The following is a 16118-nucleotide window of genomic DNA, read 5'->3' as shown; positions in this document are numbered from 1 at the left end:
ACTTCATGCTTTAGGGGGCAATTGTTATAGACATATTTCAGCACTGCAACCCCAATCTTATATGTCGATAAACCAAGGGCTCTTTAACCCCTAAAAGTGTTGTTTCATACCTTAAAGGATCATGGTCAACTGATTACATCATTCCCCAAAAGTTCCACCTGAAAAACCACTCAGAACTGGCCAAAACTGGACCATACTAATTGCTCCACTATCAGGGTGCGATGCATACTGACTTCTACACTAGTCAGGTGTGATGCATATTGAAGAGGCCTTCTCTGGGGTGTGATGAGTGAGAATGGACAAATGTCCGAGACAGTTTGCTAAGTGGATGCTCATGGAATCTTCCAGAAACTTCTCCTATGACACTTGCCTCTCTGAATTCACCTTGGGATGAGTAAGAGATCCAAGAAATCTCCAAGTGGAACCAAGAACAACAAGTGGAATGACACTAATCAAAAACCCAGAGATGACTCACACCCTTGCAGACATCTATAAATGGATCCCTCATCTGAGAGATCTAGAGGCTGGAATTTTGTAATTTGTAAGGAAGTGATGACAGTTTGTCTTTGATAAAGAACATTGTATTGTTGGGTGATTTTGCTTTTCATGAGATGAAGAGGGCTTTGATGCTGGGAGGATGATGCTAGATTAGATGGCTGGGTTGTAATTCTCCCTTTTATTTTAATAAAGTTCTTTGAGTTTTCCTCCATACAATCGTGTATTTGTGAATCTTGTTATTTGTGAATGTTATTGCATGTTCAATGTATTTCTAATTCTGCATTGTTTATGATATAATAGATCGAGATGCTTTGATGGTGTTTTGTTACTTTGTTTCTACAGGTATCCTCTAAGTGGGACAAGTAGGAGAAGACTTGCAAGCTCTATCAAGGGGGAGAGAAATCAAGCAAGGAGTCAAGCAGAAGATCCTGTTTGATCCCTTTGCTTCTCTCTTATCTATCATACATAGAGGAAATCGAAAATTTCTTTGATTGTTTGCTTCTAGGATAGATGCCAATCCTAGTGGGACTAGCAGATCAAAAAGACACTAGTTTTCCTGGAAACAAAAGTGGCCACTCCCTGTGAGATGTTGGAAAAGATGCAGAGGTAGGGAACTCCAAGCGAACAAAAGCAGGCGAACCGAAGGGGCGGAAGAGGAGGCAAGCAGTCATGAGACAGATTAGCTTTAAGCCATGAACAAACAACATAGAGAAGAGACAGAGAAGAGAGAGAGAGGACAGAGAAAGAAGAAAAAAGAACAGTAAAGCAGGAAGTAGAAAACAGAGAGCCGAGCTGACCATAGGCAGCATCGAGCAGACAAGTAATCCCTATGAGGATCTGTCAAGAATTGAGCACCACATTGGGCTCCTCCCATTAAAGACCAAAAAGGTCAAGATTTGGCAAGGAAAAGAGTCTGTGCACTCTAGTGGCTTGGGGGATCCAAGAACCACCCTACCAAACATTCTCTGTTTCAGGATACTCAAATTGAGCTCCTCGTTGTAATTCTCTGCTTCAAAGACACAATAAAAGAAGGCCACCACTAAAAGTTGGACCGAAGATGTAGCCCTGGAGAATAGGGTGAACTCCTTATTAATTGTTGTGTTCTTTCATTTGCTTACTATGTTTTCCTTACTATTTTCCATTTTCCAGTGTCTGTGTATTTTGCAATCTGATCGATCCGTTGCCTAAAATAACATAGACACACACCATCACATGAGTCTTTAATACCTTCATATAATAATTATTTAACTGAGGTCACATATGAGTGATTTTCAGATCAACTAGGTAGATGGTACATGTAATTCTGATTGATAGTTTGATGAATTATGCAACAAAAAATAGTTTCCTTTCTAAATGTAGATTTGGTAGTTTGATGGATTTTTCAAGATAAAATAGCTTTCTTTCTACAAGTAGATTAGCCTTTATCCTTTCATGAGTTGATTAGTTAGAATTTGAAAGTTGATTCAATGGCATTTCCACTCTCATAGCTAGAAGAAATTTCCAATTGTACCTTTATCATCAAGCTTTCATTCTAATTTAGTAGGAGGAATGGTCTCTGATCACTTTTGATCTAATTTCATAACTGAGGGTGGCATGAGTGGAATCCTATATGTTGTGCATATAGCATTGTAACCTTGAAGTTTATATGAACCCTGAGTTGATAATCTGAGTTGAGGAGCCCTTGGGAGTTGCAACATTCTTGGTGCAATACTAGGGCTCCCCACGTTGTTCGAGATTACTTCATGGACTCTGTCAATTGTCCTACTGTATTTGCTAACAATAAAAGTCATTCACAAATTAGCTTGAAGGTCATTGCTCTACTTTGTATTTGTGAAGAATCACTTACAAAGGGTCTAATTCTAGGTGGGGCCTTGAAACCTAGGGAAGTTATTGGCATATATGCAAACACTAATGTAATAGAACATTACTAGTTTCTAATGCTTATGGGATTGTCAAATTTAACCTTTAATTCTTGGACATAAGTGAGTAATTATTCATTTGAGGTGCTTTTTGATGATTTGAAGGAGAGACATCACAAATTCTCATCGACATCTTGGTAAAATTTATTTCATCATTTATTGTTCCCCATATTTGATTAAGTGAGACATACAAGAAAGGATGACAATTTTCCTACTTTTGGGGACCAATGACTTCATGGAAAATGTACTCATTCCCTTTAATTTATTTGTGACATCTTCAACAAATTTTGTAGGGAAGTTTCATTTATGATACCATTATTGTTGGGACTATTGTTAGATTGTGCTAAAAATCCATACCAATTTGTAGCTTCAAGTTCTTGTGATTCTTTAGTGCATGTTATAAAGATTAAAGATCACCAACTCAATGATAAGGATTCAGATAATTTATTTAAAAGATTTTGTGATTCATCCTACAAAACCTAACCCTTCGAAATATTGAACACAAAGGGGTTTGATCATACATGGAAAACTATGAGTATGTCAAGTACCCAAGGCATGAAACGAGATTGAACTCCATCTATAAGTGCTACAGATCGTGCAAGGTTGGATGGAGACACTTGTAAATATGAGAATGAAAACTCATTTTCAAGTCATTAGGGGAATTTTGAGGTCTAACATGGGCTTCCTATGGAAAATAATAAAATATTAGTTATGAATTTTTAAAGAAAATGAAAGGAAATTACTTTTTTTAATAGTATTTTCAGCTTATCTCCTTGTAGGTTTACTTTAATGTCAAGTGTAGACACCCGTTGGATGCATTATTAAATTCAACATCTAACAAGTCCCCACTTTGAATAATTTTGAGTAGATCCACATCAGGGAAAAATGAAAATACATGAAAAAAGTGTGTTCAACACACGTTTTTCATGCATTTTCAACTTTTTTTGATGTGGGTCTACTTAGAAGTATGAACCCATTTTTCATGTGTTATCATTTTTTTTCAATGTTGGTCTACTCAGAAGTATGTAGAGTGGGCAATCGTTGGATGTGGAATTTAATAAATTTTTCATCCAACGAGTCTCTACAATTAACATTTTAGTAAACCTACAATGAGATAAGCCAAAAATACAATTAAAAAAATTAGTTTTCTTCTTTTCACTCCAAAATATTCTACCCTAGGGATGACATCATCATCTTGAATCCTATTAGTTATTTTTAATTTATTTTTTTTAATAATTTTTTAGGCCCATTTTTTATCTCAAAATTTCCCTAATGACACCACAACAAATTAGTAATGGTTAGGTTCAAAGGCAACATAGTCTCTCTAACGTGGAAGTGTCAGTTCAAGATGGCCAATGGGAGGTCAAACCTTGAGGATTTTGAAGGCATGTCATCATAAGTGGATGTAAGGTCACCAAGAGGAAATTTGTCTAGGAATCAAACCTTTGGGGAACAAATTATGGAAAACATGATGGATACACTTCTACTTAGGAATCTTACTTTTAAGAAAAAGCGACATGTAACAAATGTTCTAGTTCCAACATTTCCTACTGAGGTACCTGATATTGATAGAGCCGATGCTTATGGAGAGTAGAGAGAACCATATATTGACATGTATAAGAGGGAAATGCTTTACTTAAGTTTTATTATTGGGTGCAATTGAACGTATTGAGAAAAACCATTGGAATAGATTACAAACTTCTCACAAAATAATAATAATAATGGATAATTGCTATCTATTTTTACCTTTGTATCCTTTTACAATTCATATACAAAGCTTAGGATGCAAATGCATCATATTCTAGTTGAAAGGTTTCCTCTCAATATTCTACGTTAGGAAATTGAAGGAACACGAGGACATTATAAAGGAAGAGGAGAAACTCATAGAAATAACATGGCAAAATCTAGTGTCATTTTGTGCATAGGCTTTGAAGGACATATGATCTTCAACCTAGTCCTTGTGAAGTTGTTGATGCTAAAATTAATCTCTAGTTTTTGTAGGAGAAGATAATATGATTCTATTGGGATTACAAGCTTCAACTATATTTCTTTGAAGCATAGATTCCAAATATTTAGGGATTGATCCATATTCAATTATATCTGAGTGATATTTGGATATTCTTCGAGAATTTGTGCTCAAAAAACATAGAAAATATTCAATTTTCGTTCTCTCTTGTGGTAGACTATCTATTCATGAGGGTTCAAAAGGGGATATACTAATCATCAACCATAGAGAGATTGATTATAGGTTTTGGGTTCTTTAGCTCAAGCCCAGTTCTAGCATTTCATAATTGAGACTGACATACAAGCTGATATAACAAAGTCTTAAGAGGTTGTGGATACCATATCACAAGATATGTTAATTACACTTGTGTTGGGAATATTGGAAATGGGGATTATAGAAAATGGATGTTATAACTACTACAAATTATCTATTGATAATAAAATTTCAAATGCAAATGAAAATAGGGAGATGAATATTTTAGTTAAAGTTTAAAAGATGTGGATTGATCAAAAGATGTTAAAGGTGTTGAAGGAGGTTTGTGAAAATTTTTCGAATCTGGATATGGATATTGGCATGATTTATTTACAAGTGGCATGAAAACAAGTTGTACCAGTGATACCATGAAAGGTTTTTCATGCGAGGACAATGATATGGATACAAACAATACTTAGGTTAGTAGTGACTCTTTGTATATGGCTATAAATGTTCTGTATGTTTTGGAAGTGTGTTTTAGAGAAAGGTCATTACTCATTGTTATATGGGTAACCAGTGGAAGGTGAATATATTGGTAATAGCCTCGGGTTCAAAGTTCATGTAATAAAGTTAATAAAGGAAAAATAAGACCAAGGTCATGGGACATGTATTTCAAGTTGAATGTTGGGTAAAACATCCTAGTGGGTGTCACTTTCAATTTATTATGTCTAAGGAAATTGGTAAGGAATTGGAAAAGGAAAAGAGGAAGTAATTGGCATTTATTTATGAAAATAAAGGAAAATAGGAGAAAAGGGAGATGAGGGGTCACAAATTTGCATGCGGAGGAAAATTGAAGGAAAATAGTGGAAAATGAAGAAAATAGAGGCCTCGATGATAAAAATTCTTTTGAGGATCAATTCACAACTTTTGTTTGTTCAACTTTTGGTCAGTTTGGATTTGGAATTAGTTTCATAGAAAAAAGAGCACCAATAGGAGAAAAAAAGCAAGCAAACAAATGAAGGCAAAGGAAGGACAAGGAAATAAAAGGACAAGCAAGGAATTTTGGATCAAGTAGCTTCAGCAGAAAAACTTGCAAGTATTAGGTTGCATGTGTGATTTCCTTGTTGTTAAGTGAATGCATGGTACATGAATTTGTGTATTTGGTTCTTTGTTGTCATTGCCATGTGTTTTTCCTGGTGTGATAGTGATTTAAGCCTTTCCTTGCCATTTCCAAGTAGCCATGGTGTGATGGGATTTCTTTACTCAGTTGAGATTTTGATTTCCAAAAGGTTTTGGAACTAAGTGAGGTGGTCTCAGGATAATTCCAAAGCATTGGGGGTGGAGGTGGTTTAATCTCTAGGAATCCCTCGACGGGTGGGTGGAGGCAGGAAAGTTCCTCAAGGTATTGGTGAAGAAACTTTGAGGCATCCAAGCTTGTTTTGGGCTCAGTGATATCTTAATCGATTTTGGCAAGATCACGGTAACCTGAGGGTGGAGGTGATTTAATCTATGGGAAGACATAGTTGTTTATGTCTTGAGTTCCCACATTCATTCTTGAATATGGCACAGGGGTGATTGGTTGAAATAAATATTTGGTTCAGCCCAATCTATGGTCGAGTGGTACATGGAATTACTTTACTTAGTTGGATTTTGCATAATTTAATAAGATTTATTTTCTTATTATGATTCATGAGTACCTGTACTTGTTATTATGTGGATTTGATAGTTGTTCTATCATGGTTATAAGCATGGTTCCATAAAATGTTCTAGCTATGACTCTTGTTATGTTATGATTAGTTGATTAATGGTTTATTAATGCATGGGATGATAAATGTTATTGCAACTATTATGAGAGGTAATTAGAACTTCTTGGTGAATCTAAGATACGTTTAAGACTCCTACATTTAGATATGCATCCATAAGATCCCATAGATTACGTGTTCACCATATGTTTGACGAAACGACTGTCTTGATTAGACCTAGTTAGGTCAAGTCCTTGCTCAAGTTTTGTATCGTTAGCATTGTCTTGATGTCATCTATGATTATAGAAAGTGTCATAAAGTTTTTGGCAGTGGTATGGAGCCTGGATTGGAATTGTGGCTCAGATATCGAGACCATAGGCACTGAACTAATTATTTTGGGTCACAACTATACTCAGATAGGATTTCCCATGCAATTGTAGGGTCACAAGTACATCATGTAGGCTAGTGCATGTGGTTGGGGTGTTAGATCACTGAAAAGGTATTTTAGGTCAAGGTTTCGTCACCTGGGGTGGTTCTTTGGCCCCTAAATGTCCTATAAGCCCTGTAGGATGTCAATTTTTTATCATTATGTCTCATTTGTCGGCCCCACTTCCATAGCTGAAGCTTGGAGGTTGGGTCATGTCATAGTAACTCTTCATCTCATGTTCACCCTGGTAGACCAATGAAATTGAGTAAATGTTGGGTGGGGGGGTGTTACAGATTAGTATCAAAGCATGGTTCAATACTTGGACTGGATGGGCGGAATGTGTTTTTTCATGTATGCATGTCAATGCCTATGTGGTTGTTATGCATGCAATTTAATGGTTATGGTTGTCGTGCACGAGGTCATTGTATGTAGTTGGCGTTATCATGCATGATGTCAACATATTGATATGATTATGTATATACATGTATCTTGCTAATCTGGATTAATTTTTCCGATGAGATAGCCTCCTCTAAGCTTCATCGAGGTATGTTGATTATGTTTATATTTGGTTATCTAACATGGTATGTTTGCAGGAAGAAGAGGATCAAATATTACTAGCATAATGGTGGATTACAATTCATGAGACTCTCCTTATAGATCATATGAGTAACATAGAGATGAGTACTCTCCTTACATAGCAGATACTTTGAGAAGTCTAAAGGAAGAAATCAGAAGTTGCAAAATAGAGAATGACACAATCATTCAGTAAAAAAAAAGACTTGTCATGACACAGAAAGAACAAGCAGAGGTCAATGTAGTTAACCTTCATAGTTTATCAGATTTGTAGAGACAAGGAAAACCATGGATTAGTTATGAGTGGGAGTATAGGACTATTGGGGCATATGGTAGTAGCTCTCATGGAGATCACAGGTTGGACACGAATGACACAATCATAGATGGTAGACTCTTGGATACACTTGATTGGAGAGGCAGTGGCTACAAGTTGTATTCTAGTCCTGGTTCAGACAGGTATCATGGTAATGAATTTTATCATCCTTACAGGAGGAGTGAGAGGGGATATTTACCAAATGAGTTCAAGAAATCCAAGCACTAACATTCGATGGAGAATTGAAGAAGCTGAAAGATGCATAAGCATGGTTTCTTGGAATGAAGAAGTTATTTGAGTTTCATGACTATACAAAGAACATGAAGGCCATATATCTATTTTTAGTCTCAAAGAGAAAGCAGACATCTAGTGGGAAGATGTGAAGCATGTCAAAGACATCAGGACAAAGGATTTGATTTGGCATGAATTCAAGTGTCTCTTCAGGAAGAAGTAATTGTCAGATAAATACTATGAAGGAAATGCCAAGGAGTTCTATGACATGAAGATGGGATCTATGATAGATGAGGAGTACACGACTAAGTTCCTAGAGTTGTTGAGGTATGTGCACTACCTCAAGGATGAGAAGACAAAAATTTAGAGATTTATCAGTGGATTTCCATTAGAATTTAAGGATCAGATTGAGTATGATGAGCCTTGGTCACTGGAGGAAGTCATTGGAAAGTTGAAGCATTGTTATGAGTAATTGAAGTGTAAGATTAAGTCTAAGAAGGGTTGTAAAGGGAATGAAAATAAATGAAAGTGGCCACCAAGGTGGGGAATATCTCAGGATGTAGGTGAGAAGGAAAATGTTCCTCCTTACAAGAAGTTTAATGTAGTTGAGAAAGGACATGGGTCTCAGCCTAGAGAGCAAAAAAATAATGGTAGTGGTAGGGAACCATTATAGTGTTGGATATGTGGCAAGGATCATCACAAGAAGGATTGTCTGTTGTATCAGGGTGGCATACCTCGGATCTATAATGCTTAGGAGGCACAAATAGTTGGGGATGTGGTTCAAGGCATTCCTTGGATCTATGCAGCATTTGATAATAAGAAGGAGAATCACCAAGCATCCATTATTGAGATGGAAGGTAAGCTCTGTGATCGAGTTTTTTTCCATTTTAATTGACCTTGGATCTAATTATAGTTATGTTAATCCTGACCTGGTTGATAAGTGTGGTTTGAGAAAATAAGTGCATGCAAAGTATTGGTTGGTGCAGTTGGCTACAGGTACTAAGAAAATAGTTCATCATTGGATAAGATCTTGTTCATTTGATTTGAATGGTATACCTACATCAACACATATAAAAGTACTTCCATTGGGATCATACAGTATGCTTCTGGGTATGGATTAGTTTTACCTTCAAAGCACTAAGGTGGATTTTTATGAGAAGGCTATTGAGTGCTTGGATGATCATCGAGAGAAGATAATCTTATGGGTAAGAAGAATCCTACATTGGTGAGAATGGTTACAACTATGCAGGAAAAGCGCAATTGCAGGAAAGGGTGTGTATTGTTTGCAGTGCATTTTTCTAGTGATAAAGGTAAGGATGTCGAGGATGTGGAAGTGTTGAAGAGGTATCCAGTTTTGCAACAGTTTTAGGATATGTTTCCAGCAAAGATTTCAGATTTTCCTCCTCACAGAGAAGCATAATTTTCTATTGAGTTGGTACCAGGAGCAACACCAACATCAAAGAAAGCTTACAGGATGAGCACTCCAGAGCTAGTGGAATTGAAGTTGCAATTGAAGGAAATGCTTGAAAAGGGGTACATTAGGCAAAGTGTGTCGCCTTGGGGTGCACCAGTGTTGTTTGTGAATAAAAAAGATGGTACTCTCATGTTGTGTGTTGATTACAGGAAGTTATAAAAGGTGACAATCAAGAACATATATCCATTACCGAGGATAAATGATTTATTTGATTAGTTGAAGGGAGTAGTAGTGTTCTTGAAGATTGATTTGAGTTCAGGATATCATAAGGCATGCATCAAAGAACAGGACATTTACAAGACAACTTTATGGACCAGGTATGGGCATTATGAATATGTTGTGGTTCCTTTTAGTTTGACTAATGCTCCAAATAATTTCATGTGTTTGATGAATAGTGTGTTGTGTACTTATCTAGACAAGTTTTTGATAGTATTCATTAATGATATATTGATATATTCTTAGAATGAGGAAGAGCATGCAGAACACCTGGCAACAATGTTGAGACTATTGAGAGGGCATCAGTTGTATGCGAAGCTTAGTAAGTGTAGATTTTGTAAGACAGAATTTCATTACTTAGGACATGTTTCTAAGGAAGGTATAGTAGTGGACCCAAAAAAGATCAGAGTTATCATGGAATGGGAAGCTTTGAGAAATGAGGACAAGAACAAATCATTCATGGAGTTAGCATGTTATTATAGGAGATTCATTAGGAAATTATCACGGATTTCCTATCCTATTACATATTTGCAGAGAAAAGGAAATACATTTGAATGGATAGAGGAATGTGCAACCAATGTTGAGCAATTGAAGGAGTTTCTTACAAATGCTTCAATTCTAAAGATTGTAGATTGGGATAGAATGTTGGCTTAATGGGTCCTGACCCAGGTTCAGAGTTAAGTTTGCCAAACAAATCCCTACACTACTGACCCTTTCGGCATCAATCCGCGGAGCGCAGACTGAAGTCTCACCCGAAGCAGTATGGGGGGATGCTGGAACCAAGTTTCCACACCCAGAGATGGTTATAATGTCATTTTATGCCCTAACCCTGCCTTCGTGCACATCGATAATCCCTTAAGGCTTATCGATATGAATTTCTCTTACTAGACTCTACACCTTTGCGAAGCTCTACGACTATCTTTTGCGGACCTTAAACAGGCGAATCAACTACTTACGCACTTCTGAGATTGCTTCTACTTCTATATTTACCCAGATCAGCTTAAGTGTCTAATAATTTTAAGATGCATTAAGATATTCTTCGCGTAAATAGATATTATTACTTGCATTCATATAACAGTGTAAACCATGAAGAATCACGCATCAATACAACACTAAATCATAAGCCCAGTATTCATCATAACATAAATGCAATCATTCATTACAGAAGTAAATAGATTAAACATAGATATTTCTGTAATAGTCTCTTTATTGATACTTCATATTTTCTTACAGACTCAAAACTACCCTGCGCACTCAACTGCAGGGGTCTACACACTCAGCTGCGGACTCCACTCTAGGCCTCTGTGCACATAGCTGCAAAGCCTCTCTTCTATTCTAAGACTCTTCACTCTTCACTTCTACTAGCCCATTACATCCATTCTTCACTAAAACTACTACCTTAGACTCTTCTAAGGCTTCCCTTTTTATACAATCCCATGGTCTGCAGACCATGGGTAGATCTTCTAAAGCTGACACAATTTACATAAACGAAGGGTAAAAACACTTTATGACACTTTACATCTATGTGCTCCACGACTGTATCTTCTGGAGACTTTACACTTTACATCACAAAAACTTGGGCTTTCAGCACCAAAAGTTGACCTTAGGGGACTCTGTCCCAATAGGTCCCCTACACAAATATCGTGACTCACCCCCGAGTCACTCTACTAGCATGGAGATCTTACTATGAAGACCTCCCAACTCCACTTGCGCCACTGCAACTTCAGTTGTGCACTGCGTAGCTACCTGCTTGACCTACTCCACCAGTTGCTTGGTTGCTGGTCCTACGCCATCTTCCGGGATATTCTGTTGTGTTCTCTGCTAGCTGGCCAACTTCTCCCCAATGGTGGCCAAGATCACATAGGCCTCATCCAGCCAATGCATCTGAAATTTTCCTAGAAATTTAACAAAATTGTTGTCATATAATAAAACTAAGTCATTTAACTTGAAGGTGTGTAGTTTGATGTGCCGATCGTGCCACGCCTTTTCACGCTCCTTCTGAACTTTTTGATGGAATCCAACCAAGAATTTATCTTCCTCCAACTTTGTCAGCTACGTGAGCCTTTCTTCTAAGGCTCCATGATCTACCATACATGTGAATGCTACTATGTGTATACTAGGCACAATATATTCCATCGGCATTACCGCTTCTACGCCATAGACTAGTTGAAAAGGAGTTTGTCCAGTCCGCTTTTTACAAGTAGTTCTATATGCCCATAATACCACTTGTATGCGCATGTCCCAATCATTCCTCTGTGTATTGAAAACCTTTGTCAGCACATTCTCCAATATCTTATTAAATGCTTCCACCATCCCATTAGCCTAAGGGTGATATGGAATGCTCTTTTAACGATAAACTTGGAATTCCTCCATCAATGCACTGATCGTTTCATTAAGAAAATGTGTACCCTGATCGCTCATCAAAATTTTCGGGCAACCAAACCTAGTCAGCACATGTTCAAATAGGAACTTCATTGTTGATGACCCTATACAATCCTTTACAGGCTACGCATCTACCCATCTGGTCAAATACTTAGTTGCGGCGATGTTATACTGCGCACTCGTCTTCTTTCCTAGAGGTTGAATCCGTCCTACAAAATCAATTGCCCATTTTTCAAATGGCTACAATGACACTTGCGGATTTAGAGGAAGCTCATCCCTCTATGATGGCCTACCTGTTTGCTGACATCCATCGCATGCCCTACAATATGCTTTCGAATCCTTGTGCATTGTTGGCCACCACAACCCAGTGCATAAAATCTTCTGCGCTATTTCTTTTCCTGCATAATGGCCTCCCATAGCCCCTCCATGAGCTTTGGCTAGGATGTTGCTTCGTTCAAACTCAAGCACATATTGTCGCAATATCTCATCTGCTCCCATCTTATACAAGTGACCTGTAATAACAGAAAAATCTGCTACACACACCACCAATTCCTTCTTCTGTTGATTGGTGTACCCTTCTAGAGTCATTCTTGTAGTCAGAAAGTGTATGATTTCTGAAAATGATTATTTGCTACATGCACCACAAAGAGATGTGCATCAAGCAGTCCTTCCTCCAAATTGGTAGGCTCCTCCCCTGTTTCAATGCACAACAGATGATATAGTCTTGCATTCAACCACCCTGGCTTCACAATGACTTCGAAATCATATTCATGAAACAACAGTAGCCATCTACATATTTCCCCCCCAACACAGGCTTGTTGACCAGGTACTTTAATGCAGAATGGTTTGTATACATATTAAACTGTCCACCTAACAAGTAGTGTCTGAACTTCTGGAGCATGTACACCATAGTTAAACCTTCACGATATGTCGTAGAATAATTCTTCTCAGCGTTGGATAACTTCCTACTTTCAAATGCGATAGGGTGATCGAACTCTCCCTCACTGGCCTATGTCAGTACTACTCCCAACGCAATACATGACGCATCCACATGCACATGAAATTCCTTCTTCCAATCCGGCAAGACTAGGATCGACGCGGTGACCATCTTTTCTTTTAACACATCCAAGCTCCACTGACATTATTCATTCCAATAGAATGTAGCATCCTTATTCAATAGTTTTTCCATTGGCATGGTAATCTGGGCATAACTCTTTATGAACTTTCAATAATAACCCATATGCCCCAGTGTTGCGCGCAACTATTTGACACTTCTCAGTGCCTCCAAATTGATTATAATCGCGATCTTATCTATATCCACCATTAATCCTTATCTGCATACTACATGACCCAGCAAGATTCCGAAGGGGACACAGAACAAACATTTCTTCAAATTTAGCATGATTTGATACCTCTGGCATGTATCCAATTGTTAAAGTATGACTCCAAGAACTTGTGAATGAAGTCCTTAAACGTCGTGATTCCTATGGGTGAAAAAATCATCGATGCGTTCTTCATTCCAAAAGGCATTACAGTATACTAAAAGCATCCCCATTCAGTCGTGAAGGTTGTCCTACTCTTATCTTCCGCACGATCTTGATCTGATGGTACCCTGAGAACCCATTAGTGAATGAATATGCTTCCTATCCTCCTACATTATCCAACACTTCATCGGTGAATGGAGTTGGAAAAGGATCATGCACGCAAGTGTCATTCAGCTTCTTGAGATCTATGCATATCCTTATTTCATCTTTCTACTTCTTTTCCTGAACGACCATTAGACTAACCCAATCGGATTCCTCCACTTGTTCAATGATTCCTACTGCCAACATTTTGTCTAATTCTAAGCGGACCCTTTCTTTATACTTAGGATTGAGGTGATATGGCCTCTGTTTCATAGGCTTCGCATCTGGTTTCAATGTTATTGTCATTACTCCTAAATTGCCTATTATCCCTTTCAGGTCTGAAAAATTTATAGGGAACAAGTCCTAGTATTCACGGAGCACCTCAATGACCTTATCCACTGTAGTATCATCCCAATAGTCCCCTATCTTCACAAACTTCAGCTCTGCCTCTGTCCCAATGTTCACTTGTCTCGTTTTCAGTGGCGCAATGATATCTGGATTCTCTATCCACGGCCCCTCAACTTAACAGTGGCCTTATGTCTCTAGGATATTAATGTTCCTTGGATCCTCCTCTTCTTCTTCTGCAGTCACATTATAGCACTCTAACGCATGGCACAATTAGGTGGTCCAATCTGGTTCAATCAAATCCAAGGGATCCTACGGGATTCAGAAGATTGTTGCCTTGACCTCTTGCAATGCTTCATCAATGCACTCGAATCAATACTCAAAGTTGGATATCATCAAGAATCCTTTCTCAAAATATTCCATTCGTTTGTGCCATGGCAGAGCTCTGTCTCCAAGTACCAATTCATAGGTATTACATCCAAGGTGTGAAAGAATAGATGCCCCCACTCTAGTTGCAGTTCTGCTCCGTAAGCATCAATTCATTTGGCTAAGTGATCGCGTGGATCACTCCTCCAATCATATTTATTTGTCAATCGCACCTTGGGCGACCAAACCACACCCTCATTAGTCTTTTGTATTCTTGCAATCCATCGAAATTGTCTTTATGTGCACCCCACCATCTTGCAGGCATAGCGCGCAGCACTAAATCCAAGGCTTGGAAGCGATGCTTCTCTAGAACTTCCCTTTTAAATGCATCCAAAAATTTATCAACGTCATTTAAACCGTCATAATAAGGTAGAATTATTACCTCTGACGATACAGAGTGCAACGATTTGGTCATCATGTTATAGTGTAGTGTAGACACATCATGCAATCGATTCTGCCAGTGTTCCAATTCTTCATCTAAATCTGATGTGCAGGAGCTCTCGCGGTCCCATCCAATACGTCCATCAACTGTCAGATTCACCCAATCTTGATCTCACGCCGTTATCTTATAAATCTGGTCCAAATCATTGTCACTTTCGTAATCGTGGACCGGTTCAGTATAGCGCGGTCCTTCTGCAAGGTCCAAAGGTACTACTACGCGAAGCGATTTTCTTTCCAATGACATCATCTACTTCTTCAAATTGATCACCCTATTCATGTTGATAGCCCAGTCGATCCCAAGGAGTGTGGGGTATGGATTGTTGTCATTAACAATCTCTATTACTTCAAAATCCACCAATGCATTCGCGCCTTCGATATCTATTGTCACTCCCTGCAATATTCCCATGGGGATAATCTTTTGCTGATTCGCCATCCTCAATTGAATAGGAGACCACTGTAGTGCAAGTCTCCCCATTCTCTCCCATGTTTGTTTCAGCAAAACATTCGCATCTGACCCAAGATCCAGAATAACTTGGTCCATTTCATACTCTCCTATTTTCACAGTGAGCCTCATCTCATGCCCTATTCTTGCCTTATGCTTACCAATTTTCCTAACCACGAGCGATCCCTCAGGTGCATTACCAACACATTTACTGATCAACTCCTGTAATCCCTTTATGACCTTTCTATCACGTAGCAGCTTCATACAGGCCTCCAAAAAGGTAGTAAGCATGGATGGGTCCATTTCTCCAGACTGCTTATCCTAACTTCCTGAGGTAGAAGCTTCAGCAAAGCTTTTCTTCACTTCCATGAAGGTTTTCTTTATGCTCTCCAAATCAAATCCAAGCTCCTTTTCTGGATCTTTGTGGACCCATTCACCTTCTTCAGACTGCTTTCCCTTATCTTCACCATTTATCATTTTGCTTTGCAGCACAATATTCAGATTGGGGTCCTCTTCGCGAGGTTTAGCCCTCATCATCTACAGGTTCTACGTAGGCTGCTGAGGTTGCATCCCCTTTTCACACATCTTAGCTATTAATACAGGGTAGTCTTCTGTCGCGTGGTCAAACTGGATACAGTATCGGCACAACAGGTGAATTGGATTCATGCATTATCATGTGTAATGTCCTGGACCTCCACAATTGTAGCAAATAACTTGCCCCTGACCTCTCGTAGGTCCTCCTCCACCTCGGCCACGTCCACACCCCTGATATCCTCCTCACAGTCGTCCAATGCCTTGATTTAGAGGCTAAGTTTCTGTTTTCATCCGATACGTGGGCATTCTCTCCATCATTAACTCATAACTACG

The 16118-nt window shown here is 38.4% G+C and overlaps 1 pseudogene; it reads left to right on the top strand.

Annotated features, from left to right (window-relative positions):
• Positions 1-2900, top strand: part of LOC149151447 (brefeldin A-inhibited guanine nucleotide-exchange protein 5-like) — a 138320-nt pseudogene extending 135420 nt beyond the window's left edge.
• Positions 2901-16118: the final 13218 nt, after the last annotated feature.

Source organism: Pinus tabuliformis, chromosome 9, assembly GCF_031772625.1.
Source record: "Pinus tabuliformis cultivar Carrire ecotype Pingquan chromosome 9, CPIR1, whole genome shotgun sequence".
NCBI classification, from domain to species: Eukaryota; Viridiplantae; Streptophyta; class Pinopsida; order Pinales; family Pinaceae; genus Pinus; species Pinus tabuliformis.
This window is presented reverse-complemented; position numbering and strand designations above follow the sequence as displayed.